This window comes from Equus asinus, chromosome 4, assembly GCF_041296235.1.
Source record: "Equus asinus isolate D_3611 breed Donkey chromosome 4, EquAss-T2T_v2, whole genome shotgun sequence".
Taxonomy (NCBI): domain Eukaryota; kingdom Metazoa; phylum Chordata; class Mammalia; order Perissodactyla; family Equidae; genus Equus; species Equus asinus.
In genome coordinates, this window is record NC_091793.1 from 16,304,312 (window position 1) to 16,319,990 (window position 15,679).

The 15,679-nt window shown below is 49.7% G+C and overlaps 1 long non-coding RNA gene across 1 annotated transcript; it reads right to left on the reverse strand.

Moving 5' to 3' along the window:
- Positions 1 to 2,766: 2,766 nt before the first annotated feature.
- LOC139045020 (uncharacterized) lies at positions 2,767 to 14,435 on the reverse strand. The gene is made up of 2 exons (XR_011502524.1): positions 6,377 to 14,435; positions 2,767 to 6,025 (listed from the first exon to the last, which is right to left on the reverse strand). It is a non-coding gene; the product is annotated as an uncharacterized lncRNA (long non-coding RNA).
- Positions 14,436 to 15,679: the final 1,244 nt, after the last annotated feature.

Consider the following 15,679-nt stretch of genomic DNA (forward strand, 5'->3'; position numbering starts at 1 on the left):
GGTAAAACAAGAAATTGGGTGAGTCAGAACAATATTCAAGAACACACACTGTTTTTTTTTAATCCCCTCTATACTCGGCAAGAATTTACATATAATTTGGTTGCAAATTCAGAAATCAAATTCTGCTTGAGTCAAGGAAAATAATAGGATTCAGGTAATTCCAATGGAATTCAGGAATTCCATTCAGGTTGGTTTTTTAAAGTCTTTTTCTAACTCACTATCATATTATATTATTCAAAATAAATAATATTAAAAAGTGTGCTCAAATTATCAAAAAGGAAACCTGGAAAATTTACTTTGTTGGTGAGCCTTATGATGGACAAGTTTCCCGAAGGCAGAACTTGGTCTGAGCTCTGGGCCACACCAGAAAAATAAGTCATAGGAAGGCTCTTGCTGTCCCAGGATGTTTATAGTATCAGCCTTATACGGTTATTTTTTCCTGATTTCTCCCAAGATCTGCCTAATGGGAATGCAACCGGCAACTTCCTGCTATGCCCCCCAGCCCATGCGTCCCTGCTCAGGCTTCGGCCGCACTTCAGCCTCAGAAGGCTGGGGGCACTCGGGGTTTTCTTTTCTCAATGTAGTGACATTTAATAATTTAAAATTTTTCGTCTCCAAGGCATTCTGAGGACTTCGTAAACAGATGCATCTAGTCTAATTAAAGCAAGTAGGATGAGCGTAACTGAAAGCTTACATTTTCACATCGATTTTGAACATCCAACCTGCACACCCAAGAACAATGATGTTTTTAAAGCCGGCCCAAGACATTTGAGATGGCGAGCTGGTGGCAGCTCCTGAGTAAGATGCCACTTCTTCAGTCCTCCCAAGGCGTCCTTTGGAGGAGTCGCTAAGAAGCTATGTTTTTTTTTTTCTTTTGCCTTTGTCTCAAAGTAGTCTGCAGCTTTGGGATTCCATTTTGACATGCCTATGTCGTAATCACTTGTACTCCCACTTTACGAAGGGTCCAGTTTTGCTCTCACTTATTTACGCACAAACCTATCATCATCAGTTCACCTTGGGTAAGCATTTTTGTTTTCTTACGCAGATAGTTCAGGAAGAGGAGAGGGGAAGGAAGCCGACTGGCTTAGACAGAAGTCAGACAGAGTTTACAGGGTCTCAGGCTGGGCGAGGAAAAGTGAGGCAGCATCCACAGAAAGGGTTCTTCCTTCCAAACGTAATGAAGGGTTTTTCCGAATCTTTCGCTTCAGTTCACTCAGTTTCATGTCAAACTTGGCATTAGTTAACTAACAACAGAAATGAAACTCTGGCCACAGGACAAGCATGTTTGCGGAACAAAGCACCGGGCAGGAGGCGGCATTAGCAGCCCCTCGCCCTCTAAAAACCAGCACCTGCCATACCAGTTCTATACCTTCTTTCCTTTTTAGAAAAATAGAAAGGACACAGTTAGAGTGCCTGCAGCCGGCAGTGATCAACAGCATGCCCTCTGTTCCCTCCTGACCGATGGGCAGTAACCCCACAACTGGGCAATCACACGTCTGCTTAGAAACGGTCTGTGAGCTGCTGTTTCACCATATTTTACACAATTTGGAAGTCCACACATTCACTTTTCATCATGTGTTACCTGTGTATGTATATATAAAAAAAAGTCTAACAACCCTGAAAGCATTCTTAAGGGGTTATTATTTTTCAAATAAAAGGAGAACATAAAACAACTAGACGTCTACGATAAACATGCGTTCAATTATAAATATAAATATGGAAATATACTGTATGTAATACATACACGCTGGCATGAAAATTTTCCCCTCACGGATGAGGAATTACGATTAATATTTTCCATTCCAAAGTACTAACAACACAAATCAGAAAATGTGAATTGAGGCTGACGGGCCAAGATCTCCAGTTCTATATGCGTACATCAAATGCCAAAACTTGATTCTTGGCTTCATATCAGGAATGAGAAAAAGCACAATACAAGCTAAATTTTGAAAAAATCAAAATTACCTTTCAAAGAGAAGTCGGTGCTGAATTTATTTTAATCTCTCAATCCTGCAATTTCTAAAATGGAATCATCATAAATTTAGAGAAATTAACATTTTTCTAAAGAATTTATCATGCCACTTATAGGAAATGTTTATTAGCAATTAAAGATATATAGAATTTGGAGTTTAACAGTTTCTGGGAGAAGGAGGTACCGATTTCCACGAAAATGAAAGGACATCAGAAAATTTGAAAAGCATTTCATTCCTCAAATGTCCAAAGAATGCCTTCCTTTCACAGTTGCAAAGCACTGATTTATTTGAAGTATTTTTGCATCATATCAGTCCTTTAAGGGGCCTGAAATAGTCGTTATTTTAATGACCCCATATGCTTTTTGAATTACATCTAAGCAGAATTTAGATATGAAAAATTTAAAGCAATTTTAAACTTTAAAAACTATCAAATGTTTAGTTAAAAATGTTTTAAATAATGCTGAAATACTAATGAAAGTCAGTTTAATTTTTTTCTTCCCCACAAATGAAATGAGAACTTCAGTATCATTTCTTAGTCATACAGTTATTTAGTGAGCTAAGTAAATTATAAGCCCTCTAGAATAAAGAAAAAAAAGGAAAGGAAATAAACCCTGATTTAGAACTCAAACAGTTCATTGTCAAATTGCAAGGGACAGCAAGAACTTTTTTTAAATCAAAACTTCACAGATCACTTCTTTAAAATGGTCGCAACGAAACCTAAACTGCCTGCAAAATAATCACATGCAGAATGAGGGTTTTTTTTGGGGGGGGGTCAATTACAAGTTGTTTGAAATTTGACCACGCCGGGCTTATTTATTGAAATATTCTCATTTTATTTTTTACAAAATCTAATATGATTTCATACAACACAGGTGAGTAATTTGCTTTAATATGTAATAGTTTCATTCTCCTGACTATGTCTAAATATCATAGATTTTAGATCCAGTTAACAGAAAGACAAGGTTAAGGTGGGATTTTTCACATATGCCCTTTCTACAAAAAGTGAAGAAATAGCTTAACTAAATCTACCACTGCAAAACAGGATAATATTTAATAGCCGCAAAGAAAAATACTAAAAAAGAAAGCCACTGCTTTTGTCCTGTTTTGTTTCCTGCTATTTATAGAGCAACTTTCGGTGTAATTCCTAATTTTAAAAGAACATGAAGTTTGTTTTCTTTTTAACCAAAAGAAAGTGGTAATGTAAGCAATCAGACAACGGATGGCATTAACCTTGAAAATAAGAGTCTATATAATTTCCCCATGATGAACATATCTTTTTAAAATGGATTTCAACAGAACGGGAGAGGCGGACAGGCATTTTCACTCCCGTGCTCGGTTTTTGACGATGATCACGGGCAGGGATTGTCAACCACCATCAAAGTTAACGCCCTTGCTCATATCTTATCCGTTAACCAGTTTTCAACTCTGAATTCTAAATATGCTCCAAGATCCTGCTCCCAAAGAGGACCCTTCCCAGGCTCCTCGTCCAGCCGGAGGTAGTGGACGCAGGCACCCAAGCCTCTTTCCCTCTCTCTCACAATTTCTCCGAAACTGGCAGTCTCTCACACGTAGAATACCGGAAATTTCTAGGAGGACTCCAAGGCTCACTGGGAAACTTCTTGCGCTGGGAAAAAACTTCTCAACGCACACCTGGATCTACAGATTCGGAAAAATTAACCAGCTGTAGCCAAAAACCAAAACACTCAACCACCCGAACACAGTCTGCAAGAAACACAGAGTTCTTTGACGTGACAAGAAGACTTATAAATAAAATAGCTCCGAGGCAGACAGGCTGAATGAGCCTTTCAAGACAGTCTGCTGGTGCCTCAAACTTTAATATTAGAACATTAAATGTTAGCAACACGAGGATAATATCCTGGGAGGCGTGTGCGCGCGCATGTGTATGCACTTGAGCATGTATGTGTGTAAAGAAACAAAAGTTTTGCTGCCCCTACGGCTTGGGGCGGATTTGAGGGGCTGATGGCGAGCCCCCAGCCCAGCAAAGGCAGGTCCTACCCGCCGTCTCCCTTTTTCAGTACACACATACAAACACCAAAGCCGGTGAAAACAGAACCTGCTGTAGATAACAAGGATGGACCTCAGATGCAAGAAAACTTCCCCTGCAGTATGAAATTTTGTGAAGGGCAAACCAAGCTGACCTCACTCATCGTCGTTAGCACAAAGCAGCCATTCGGCGTTGGGGGGGTGAGGCAAGGGGCCCGGGGCTGAGGTGTGCACTCTCTGCCCGGACGCTCTGGAAGCCACTTGAGCCTGACCCCTTGAGCCTGAGGTCAAATTGGGTGGACTGGGTACAGGTTTGGGCACTCGGACCCTTACCCTAGCCAGGCTGGGCGCGGCTGCAGACAGAGTCTGGCCTTGGACCTTAGGATAAACATTCAGGGCTCCGAGGTGTACAAGCCAGGAAAAGGAGGGCCTCCAAACCATCAGATCCAATCCCCCAAGTTGGGGGCCATCTTGTTGTCATTGTCAAAGGCCTTGAGGGGACTGGCATGCTCTGTATCTTGCTCAATTTCTCATGCTCGGCCCATACCCTTCTGACAGCCACTGCAGAGGATTTCGATACAGTTCAAATCAACACAAACTCCCAAGCATTTGTAAGTGCTAGGTGCCACGTGAGTCGCTAACATTTTAAGCACAAAACAACAGCCTCACAGCGAGGGTTTTTCCTAAGGTGATACCCGAGAGGAAGACAGAACCAGAATTGTCACATCTCCTTACAGGCCAGGGAAACCGAGGCCCAAGAGGGGAAGCAGCGACTTGGCCCAAAATTGCACAGACCTGGGACCCCCAGGCACACATGCCACTTTGTTATTTTTGCCTTTTTTTTAAGAAAAATATCACCACCCACTTCTTCGCACTCATACACACATAGGCTTATTTCATAGGTAAGAACCGTTCCCAGGCAAAACAGAGCCCCATTGAAACGTGGGTCTCGGAACAGCCTTCAGCCGGCCAGCTTTGCACCCCCCCTCCCCCGCAGCCGGCCGGTCATCCAAGGTGTCCACCCTTCCCTGCCAGGTGCATCCTGATCACCCCCTCAAAACTGGGCTGGGACGAGTCCATCTCCGGTGTAAAATCGCAGACTCGAGCTCCCTGCTGGGCCTGCCAGAGTCCTCGTAACAAAGCCGCCTCGCCTGAGCTGAAGGGTCACGATGCTCTCTGTCCACTGCCCTTTCTGCTGGGGCGTCAGTGCCCCGCAACCAGGGGATCCCCGCCACCAGGGGCTCCCCGCCAAGCAGCCAGGGGGGCTCTGAGCCCCACCTGAGACCCACTCTGCTTCTGGGCCTCTGTGAACCTGGCAGGCCCCTGCCCGTGGTCTCAGCGTAAAAGACCTAGCGGGTGACGAGGACGACCTGGGGAAATCTCAAAGTCTCATGTCAGCAAGGAGAGGGCTGATGAATGGCTCCCTGCGGAGAGCCTCACCGTGGCGGTTCTCTCCCGGAGCGTGGCCAGGGTCCCGGGCCCGGACATCAGCATTCTGCAGTGGCACATCTATGCCGACCAGATGGAGTTATTGTTCCTCAGAAAAGAGAAAGGACAGGTGGGCGCTGTGACAGTGGGAGGAAGGACAGTGAGGAAGGGATAAAGAAAGAGGAATTGGGGTGTTTGGGGAAGAGGTCTATGGAAGGCCACAAGAGCAGGGCACGTCTCCAGAGGGCTCCCGTTCCGGCAGATTAGCACCACCCCTAACATTTACTGATGCACCTGCTCCTTCCGACGCGTGGCACACGCAGGACCCCCACCCCAGGCTGGTCCTCAGGAGAGCAAGACACTGCCCGGTGACTCCAGAACACCGAGGCTTCCCAGAGCCAAATTCCGCACTAGAATATTCCACCCCACAAATGACCAGCTCAGAAACAAACTTAACATTTTTAAAAGTCTCCCTGGCAAAGCCAGGTGAACAAAACAATGAAGTAAATGAAGACTGGGCCAGAGGGCCTTGCCTGGCTTGGCCAAGAATTGGAAGCTACTCAGTCCGTCTTCAAGAGCAAAGGCTTCCAAGACCCCTTTCTCTTGCTTCCTTTTCGCACCTAATTACAAGAGAAAGTGCTTTTAAAAAAACAGGCAAAACCCTTGGGAAAAAAAAGTTACAAGGAGCTAAGTCTCAAAAGCTTCTTGGGATAAAAATTATAACCTTGTCCAGCATTTGAGGAAAAAACAAAGAACCCAGAGGACAAGGAATAGTCAAGGCCGGAACTGAGTGTCAACTGCCTTCACCCACGGGCATCCCCGGGCTTGCCCAGAACTACCCCAGCCTCTGGACAGGCTGTGACGTGGAGGGAAAAGAAGGGTTGGGGGAGAGCCCACGCAGAAAGGTGTCTGGGGGGTCCTGTCCTCCCTCCCCGGGGATTCTGCTTTCCCCGGCCCCTCTTCTTTCCCACCTGTCGGACTCCCAGCGGAAATAAAGAGCAAAGAAAGCAAAACAGACACCGTCGGCCTCTCTTCTCTGGGTCACCACCGGGCTGGCGGAGGTCCTCAAGGGCCCTGCAGAGGCGCCTCCCGCCGCTCCCGACGTGGGACCCGGGGCAGCAGTGTTGCTGCTGCCCCCTCACCCCCCGCTGGGTGACAGGCAGCCCCCGTGGCCGCCGTGGCTGCTTGAGGTCCGTCTGCGGGACAGGCACGTCCGCCACCGGGGCGGGAGGCCGGTCAGGGCTAGGCTGGTCAGGGCGGGTCCGGGCGGGGCGGGGAGGGCCCCGCGCGCCTCCTCCAGGCAGGCCCCGGGCTCACGGCGCAGGGTGGCGGGCAGGGGGCCGGACGAGGGAGGGGCCAGAGCCAGGCCGGGTCGGCCTCAGGTCTGAGGCCTGGGGTCCGCATCCAGGGGGGCGAGGGGCCTGACGTCTGAGCCTGCGGCCGGGTCCACGCGGGCCGGGGGCCGGGTCCGAACCGAGGCCTGGAGTCTGAATCGGGGGCCGGGCCGAGTCTGCATCAGGCGAAGGTCGGGGTCCGGGATCTGGGGTCCGACTCGGCGTCCGCGCCCAGGCCGGGCGGGCGGCGGCGGCACGCGCCCCAATTAGCCGCGGGCGGGCGGCGGGGGTCGGCCCCATTGAGGGCGAACAAAGGGCGCGACCCCGGGGTCAGGGAGTCGCGGGCCGGCGGCCGCCGCTTTGTCCGCCCGCCCTGTTTACTTTGCCCAAGGAAAGCGCACAATATATTGACTAAAGCGGATTAGAGGGTCGCGCCCCCGAGGCCGCGGGACCTCCCAGCCGGCGCCTCCCGTGCCGGCCTCGCGCACGGTCCCTCCCGGCCCGGGTCCCCGCCGGCCCCGCCCGCCGAGGAGCCGGGGAAACTGAGGCTGCGCCCGCCGGGCCTGCGCGGTGAGCGGCGCGCGCGTCGTGGCGGGGGCTCTGCGCTCGACGGCGGGTCCCCGCTGGTCCGGCTCATCTGCGCCTCGTGCAGCCCGAGCGGGGGTCTCTCTGAGAGCCCCCCGCCGGCCTTTGAAGCCAACCAGGGCACTGATATTTCCCGAAGCCCCCTGCGTGTTAAAGATTCGACCCTTCCCAACGCTGCTGGTCCCGGGAATTCATTTCACCGGGAAGCAAATGGCACTTGCTGGAAGGCTCAACTATTTTAGATGGAAACATGGACAGATTTTTCCATATCACAAAATCCTATAGCATTGTGGTTAAAAAGGAAAATTCTTGTGTCTTATCTTGACACAAGCGATGCACCCCTGGCCCTGAATCAGCAGGTGACTTAAGTGGGCAGAAAAATCTTTGGAGATACAGAAGTCCTGGGAAGTACACGCTGGGGGAAAAATTTTTTTCGTTCTTTTTTTAAAGAAGGCAAATGATGAGTATAAATAAACCCCTAAGATTTCCACCCAAAGACCACAGTTTATCATGTGGTATTATGAATCCAAGATCCATATACTTCTCCAGATATGACCCTGCAGAATCTTTTAAATTGCCTTTAAACACCAAACAGTAAAAGCAGAAAGCACAACCTCAAAACTGAGCATAAAGTCTAACCATGGGAGGGTGGTCATCCGACCAAGTATCCAAGAATAACGAAAATGCCTTTTTTTCCTTCTTAGTGCTATTGTTTAGGAGACAAAAACACTTCTTAAGTTCACACAAAATCTTAATTGAGATTCTTATGCCTGAGTTGTGCAAGTACATATGTTTGGTTAAGGGAACCCATGCAGTGTTTGATTAATCATCTATCAGTGTACGAATCTTTTATAAGAGAACGAATAATATTTACTTACTGTTCATATTCGTTGCCTAACGAATATTTCTGCTACATGCCATCTATCCATTGCTCTTTGGAGAAAAATATGCCATTTGTGTATATTTCTACTCACGAGCCTTTAAAAAATTTTTTTCCTGCTTATAAAAATACCACGTGTTTAGAGAAGACAGAGCAAAGGCTAAATAATTTCAGAGTAAAATATAAAGATAGATATTTAAAATAAAGATAATTTAAGTAGTGAGTATAAAATATAAATAATTCAAGTATAAAATACATGGAAAAAGGAAGATTCACCTACACGCCATTATCCAGAAATAATATTCTATTGTGTTTCCTTCCCAACAGTGAACATATGCATACAATTACATAATTTACATACATATTTACCGTTTGTGAAATGTATCCATACATCCCCATGCCCTTACAAACTCTTTGTCAACAGCATTTTAACGGTGACAAAATATTCCCTTATTTTGTTATGTGATAATTTACCCCAGCATTCCCTATTATTTCCAGATTTCATCTCTTGCTAATAATTTCTCTCCTATAACTAACACTACAACCAATGGCTTTGCCTGTGAAGTTTGTCTGCAGTGTGGGTTACTAATAAATCTCTAGTGATCTGTTGTTAAGACATTGACGCCGCTGTATTATTCTAAGGAGGTTAAGGCAGACCCCACAGACTCCATTTATCCTATCAGAAATGAACTTGGAAATTCTAGAATTCCTGTCAGGTCACAGTTACTCCAGAAAGCAATATGGAAATCGGTTTGTTTCCCTCCAGAGGCCTGGTGATGTGGAACTTTTGCCTGACGGATTTGTGGGAACAGCCGAGGCACATGCCTGATTGCGACACAGAGTTCGGGAATTGTGCCCTTGCACGAATAAGCTGGCCTGTTTCTACCAAGTCCCTTGGCACTAACCCCCAACCGCTTAGTGGGTCTAAGTCAGGACTATAAAGCTGAACACCTTGAAAACATTATCTCAACAGTTCTGATGTCACTCTACTCGTCTAAGAAATAGCACATCCCATTCGGCCCAAGTGGCTTTCTTTGCCGAGAATTCAAACCTCAGGCCTGCCTTTCACCACTGCCCCCATGTTGCAACATTCCCGCCGTCTTCCACCTCCCTACCCTCTGCTGCCCGGCTCTTCTCCATCTCCACGGCTTGGGCCCTGCCAGAGGCTGTGTCTTATGCCACTCGCCCCTTCTCCCCGACGTCCTGAGTCAGCCTGGGCTCTGCCATGGGGCTGTGTTCGCAGTTTGTCTGGCCTGCCCCGACACAGCTCCCACAACAGCAGGGGAAGAAGGCTGGGTACCAGGGAGCCTGAGGTCTTCTCCCCGAACACCAGGGCCTGTGCCCGGCTTGCCTAAAGGAGGCAGCCTGCAGGCCAGCAAGGAGGAACTGCCCCTGAAAGACAGAAGCGCCAAGAGGACAGGAGGATCCCGCCGAAAAGTGTCACGGAGTTATCCGAAAATAGATGCTACAAGAATCGACAAGGCAGAGAAGAAAGCCTGGAAGGAAATACGTGGAAATGTGACCAGAGCTTGAATGGGGAGGATGCTGAACCATCTTCCCCTTACAAGCAGTTTTCTGCCTTTTCCAAATTTCCTACAATGACCCTATATTGCTTTCATAATCAGAAAAGGATACAACCGATACAACTATAGTTATTTTAAGTAAAACCGATATAATTCATTATAAGAATAAAATGAATTCCTTTTAATATTTATGAGTTTAACATAAATAATAATCATCATATATTGCCAGGAAAGTTATTAAGATGATAACGGTGGTTCACGTGTCTCTAGCACTGTACCCTTTAGAGAAACACTCTCAAACAGAAAATGAAACCGGCCAGCTTTGCTAGGCAAACATTGGCTGCCGTTGTCATATTCCTGCAGCAAGCCTTCACAGTGGGCTGCGAGGTACCCTTTTCTTCTCATTTCACATCTGGGAAACTGAGGCTTGGAGGAGCAAACTGAAGAGCCCCAGGCCTTGCATGGAGGCTTTGGATCTCCCAGGTCCCCGAGGCAGCTCCCAGACCTCAGATCCCGGCTCCTGCAGGGGAGACATTTTCCCCAGGCATCTAGTGTGTTTCCCGTTATTCCATTTTTTTTTTTTTCCATTACTGGAGGAGGTGCCTGCGGCCAGGGCAGAACTGCAGTTAGTGAAGATTTTGTTGGGTTTGCTTTAAAATGATAGTATTTGCATAGGCTCTGTTTATCACAGGAGAGGTGTACTCCAGCGTGCCAGTCGCACCAGGAAGTGTCAAGGCTGAGGTGTGCCGACGCCTTGGCCAGGCAGGGACTGTCTTTTTCACACGATGACATTAGAGCCAAATGCCACACTCCTCCAGGGAAGGAAAGAACACGGAAAGGACAGTGACTCACGCCCACGTCTGTGGAACCTCTGGGGCTTGAGTCCACCCCAGAAGAACTCATTCTACCTGTGTGCGAACACACTTTCTCTTATTTTTTTTAAAACGGGTCATTTCCAGCCCCTTGATAACAATGGCTGGGAACAAATCTACAAATCAAACGTATTTATCTTAAGTATCTTTCTTTAAAAGTGAGTTAAAAGGCAAATCAGCATGCTATTTTCTACTCTAAAAGGCAATTTCTAAATTTGGATTTTGAAAAAAAATTGTACTCCAGCTTGAAAATCCAATGGCTCTCAGAAGGCAAGTAAGATACACCACTCTTTGTGCTAAAATCATCTTAACTGGTTTAAAATAAATGAGAACAAAATGATGTGAGTGGAACATATGTCTCCCATCGCCTGTCCTCTGGAGGCAGAGGTGGGATGAGCTGTGGCACACAGACCGAGTTCCATCCGGAGAGGGGACAGGGCCTGGAGTCAGTGTTCTGTGATTTTTAACAGACAGAACCACATCTCGTGGACCACAGACCCAGGCTTCTTCTATTCCAAAGACATCCTCAGTTTGAGGCAAGGATTAAATCACAAAATGTAATCAACAGGTAAGATGCATAAATTGGAGACATTTATTTCCTCCAAGAAAAATGCCTGGCACTCGGAATTTTTAAGCTGTTAAGTAGACGGGCACATTTTCAAGAGTCTTTATTTTGCTTGCCCCCCTCACACAGGGCACAGCAAACCATCCCTGCCTTCTACAATAAAAACACATGCCACTTTAATTTAGCAAAGAAAAGCCAAAATACAGAATCTCTGCACAGATAATTTTTAAATTAAAGAGAGAGAGAGACTGTTAACTGCGTTTTACACCTTTTTGGGGGGCAGTTACTGTCTCCCCGTGTTAATAATTTAACTGTCAAATCACAACAAACAGCTAATTCCATCTTTGAGACGCTAGGATTACAACTTAGAAGGGCAGATTTTAACCGTAACTACTAAATAGCAAATGCTGACAGAAGTCCTGCTTTCAAAGTATCCCCAGACAGGGCTGGGACATGACCAATTTATTTTATCTTATCCATCTAACTATGCACAGGATTAAAATATTTATATCAGGCTGCTCCCTTTAAAACATGCAGTGCAGGCACCAGCTTCAGGGCCACTCCTTAATTTTTCACAGTTTTGGCTTTTCATTGTTTCCAGAAATGCACAGCCCTTGCTGAATACTCTCCAATGCTGCTGAGATCTTTAAGCAGGGAGCCAAGCACACAGGGAGCCCTAACTCGTACGAAAACCCTTCCTCGAGCTGCAAAGGCTGCACAGCCACGGTGACGGAGCTGTTACAACTCCTCCTTCCCAAGAGATGCCAATGAAATCATGCAGGCCTGAGGCCAGCTTCTAGAAGGAGTTTGCCTCTGGCTAGGCTGGCTGATAGAAACCAGAGCCTGGTAAGGATGTCCCAGCCAGGCGGCCAGGTAGGCAGCGGGCAGCAGGGGGTTAATCGGGGAGTAGGGCAGGGATGGGAAGCCGGCCGGGAAATCGGGCTGCAGGGCCCAGCCTGAACAGGCGCAGACACAGGGAGCTCTGTCTGCCTGCCCGCTGCCCGGCACTGTGACTAACCGCCCCACTATTGTACCCTGAAGCCAACCCTTTGTACCATCCCCCTGGCGTCTGGGAGCACGGCCGAAGAACCTTTTACAGCAGTCCCCCCTCGTCCTGGAAACTTGCAGCCTCAACACCCATTCTTTCAGCTCTCAGAGCTGCCGGGGGCCTGACTAGCAGGGGAACTGTCCTTTACTCTGGTCAAGAAGGGCCACCAGCAAAAAAGCAGAAAAATCAGTCTCCCCAACTCTAGGCGGGGGGTGGGGGGTGGGGGACACGGACAGGGACAACATGACACACAGCTTGGGGACCAGCTAAACCTGTACTGCCCAATAAAGCAGCCCCCGACCATATGCTACATGTGGAAATCGAGACTTTGAAATTCGGAGAGTCCATCTGAACTCTGGGTTTCAAAGACGTAGTATGAAAAAAAGGTGAAACATCTCATTAATAATTTCATATTAATTACACATTGAAATACACTGTTTTGGATATATATTAGATAAAATAAATTGTATAATTAAAGTGAATTGCACTCATTTTTACTTTTTAAAAAATGTGGCTACTAGAACACATTCGATTACAGATGTGGCTGCATTTGCGGCTCACCTTACGTGTCTACTGGATAGAGCCGGGCTGGGCTGTGGGTATGGCGGGTGGGCTGTGAAGGGGCCTCGCAGCCTGCTTTCTCCCAGGGAGACAATGGCTAGAAGGCGCCACTGTTGTCTCCCCACGCAGTGACAACCCCTCACCCAAGGGCCAGGAACACCAGGCCCTCCTGGCCACACCTGACGCAGGCTTGTGTTCACCCGTCTTGATAATTAGGTCTTGCACACTCATGTGTGTGGGAATCCTTTGTAAAACACATATGTATGCACAGGAACATGCACACACATGAGAGGGCCCTGGACCCTCTTCACAGCAGGCAGTGCCAACCCATCCCGGCTGGCCTTCAGAGAAGACAGATTCACAGGGCACCCAGATGGCCCCCAAAGGCCCCCCTGGAGCCAGACATCTGACCCTTTGTCCTGGGACAAACCGGACCAGCCCAAGGCCCCATCATGACTTTCATGGTCCTTCCTCCATAAATATTAAAAATTATATTTTATGACTACATTGGTATAAAGATGAATATAATCCAAGCTGAATTCATCATTATATCTCATTATTATTATAGTCAGTTTTTTCTTCTAATTCTAAAAGATGTTAAAATTAAAACATATTTGTGGGCCCTATGCACTGTGCCTCCCTGGACCATCGCTCTGACATTGCACCCACTCCCCGCCTGCATCCTCACCCTGTGAGGTGCGTGGGCCCCTCCTGCTGCACTGGAGGCCTGTCTGCCATCCCTGTGGTGACCAGACCACCTTCGTCACTCTGAATTCAGTCCTTAAGTCCTGCCCTGAATGTACGGTGTGTGAAGCCCTCATCAGACACTAGAAAACTTTCTGTATTATTTTTAAAACACAAAAATCAGTCATGAGAAAGGCCCAGAATGCTATCAAGGCTGAAAGCCCCAAATCAGAAAGAACCAAGACCCCCCACAGTACAGTGCTGGGGTCTCATACCCGGTGCCCAGGCACCAGGTGATGAGCCGGTCAAACATGCCTTATGGTGACATGAGAGGTGACTGTAATGGGGCCCAGCGGCCACCACATGCCAGAGCCATGCAGGCCCTGGGCACCCTGACCCCAGTCCTCACACCCCTGCATCGGGCCGTTTCTGGACATGGATGCCTACAAGGCCTGGCTTTTCAGCATCTCCCAGAAAGAGGCATCTAACGCTCTGGCCCTTCCCTCTCCCGCGGGACCACCATGCCAGGCCTGGGCCCAGACCCTGCTGGAGAGGGACGCGGTGCAGGAGATGGTTAAAATTCTGCATCCTTTTTGCATCCGCCTCCAGAGGAAGCACTGCGTTTTTTTCCTCCCAAGCAGGAGGAGAAAAAAAAAAAAAGCTGAGAGCAGCAATTTGCAGGCCTTGGGATGTTTTTCTCCTTGACAGCGCTGGGCCCCGCCTTGCTCGGCCTTCCCCGGCCCCGCGGCCACAGCGCCGTGTCTGCCTGCCGCGCGGCCGGCCGGGGCCCCGTGCACGCGCGGCCTCCCCGCGGAGCCGGCCGCCGAGGGAGGAGGGAGGAGGCAGCGGCGGGGATGCCTGGCACTGCCCGGCTTTGTGCCCGCCTCCTCCGCGGCCGCGCTCCCCCTCCAGGCCTGCTCCGGCCCGGCTGCCCGCCTGCTGCCCGCCGAGCGCCCGCCCCGCGCCCACCCTGCGCCCGGGTGCCCTCACCTTCTGGTCCCCGGCCTCCCGGCCTCGGGTCCTGCTCACGCCCGGGGCGCCCGGCCACGTCCTCGGCGGTGCCTCCGCTCGCCCCACCCTGCTGCCCGCGCTCGGCGGCGAGCCTGGCACGGTGCCAGGCTGCCTGGGAGCCCAGCCCGGGCCGGGAACTTTCCGGCGAGGGGTGTGTGGGGAGGGGTGAGGGGTGCAGGCGGTGCCAGGGGAGGGAGAGGCCCAGATGCCCGGCGGCCGCCCAGAGCCCCGGGCCGGCCCGCGGGGGCCTCCCCCTGCCCGCGTCTCCTGAGCCCCAGAAAGGCACAGACAACACGGGCGCTTTAGTCAAAACAGTCATGTGCAGGAGCCGGCAAACAAACAAAAGCCCTTATTTATTTATTTAGTTCACACACTCAGATAAGGAGACGCCTTTTGTGCACATAATTTCACACACACCAGAAAAGAGGCGATGCCATGATGCTCCCCGCAGCCCAGAGCCCCGGACCGCCCGCCCGGCCTCAGGAATAATGGCATCGCCCGGCCTGGGCATTTCCATATTTAAATTGGGCAGCAGCGTATGATTAATTAAGAAGGAAAAAGGCAAAAAGGAAGAAAAGCGGTGGGGGCGGGCAGCACGCCGTGCCAAGGTGCCCGCCGCAGTGGCTTAACTCCTCCCATGCCAGGCCCAGGCCTTGGCCCTGGGGTTGGGGGTGGCTGCAGCAGGCAGCTTGGAGGGAACGCCGTCTGTGCCCACACTGAGTCCCAGCCTTGGGGTGCACATCCTCACCCACCATCGTGGACCGAGTGCCACCCCAGCTTCAAACGTGGCCCTGGGAACCCTCTCATTTTCTCATTCAAAGCTGCTCAGCCGTGCACAGGTCAGCATGCTGTGCCGCAGCTGGGGAAAGAGACACCCCGAGGGCCCCCAGTCAGTGCCCAGACTAGGAAGAGCCCCTGCCATTCTGGCCGGGACAGACTGGTCCTTTGCCATCCACACCTTCACCCCCAACATGCAAGCCACGGTGAGGCTCTGCCCCGGTGGGGCTCCCAGATTCCTCCGCACTCACACAAGCCCACTAACAAGGGCTGCCCCACGGCCCTTCTGTCCCTGAGAGAAGCCGGCTGCTCTGGGAACGGGGCAGGAAGGGCTGCCACCCTCGGGAAAGAATGCAGGGCTGTGGCTAAGTGAGAGCCAGGGAAGGCCATATCCCCAGAGGCAGGCGGTGGGCCCCGTGGAGGCCTGGGTTTAG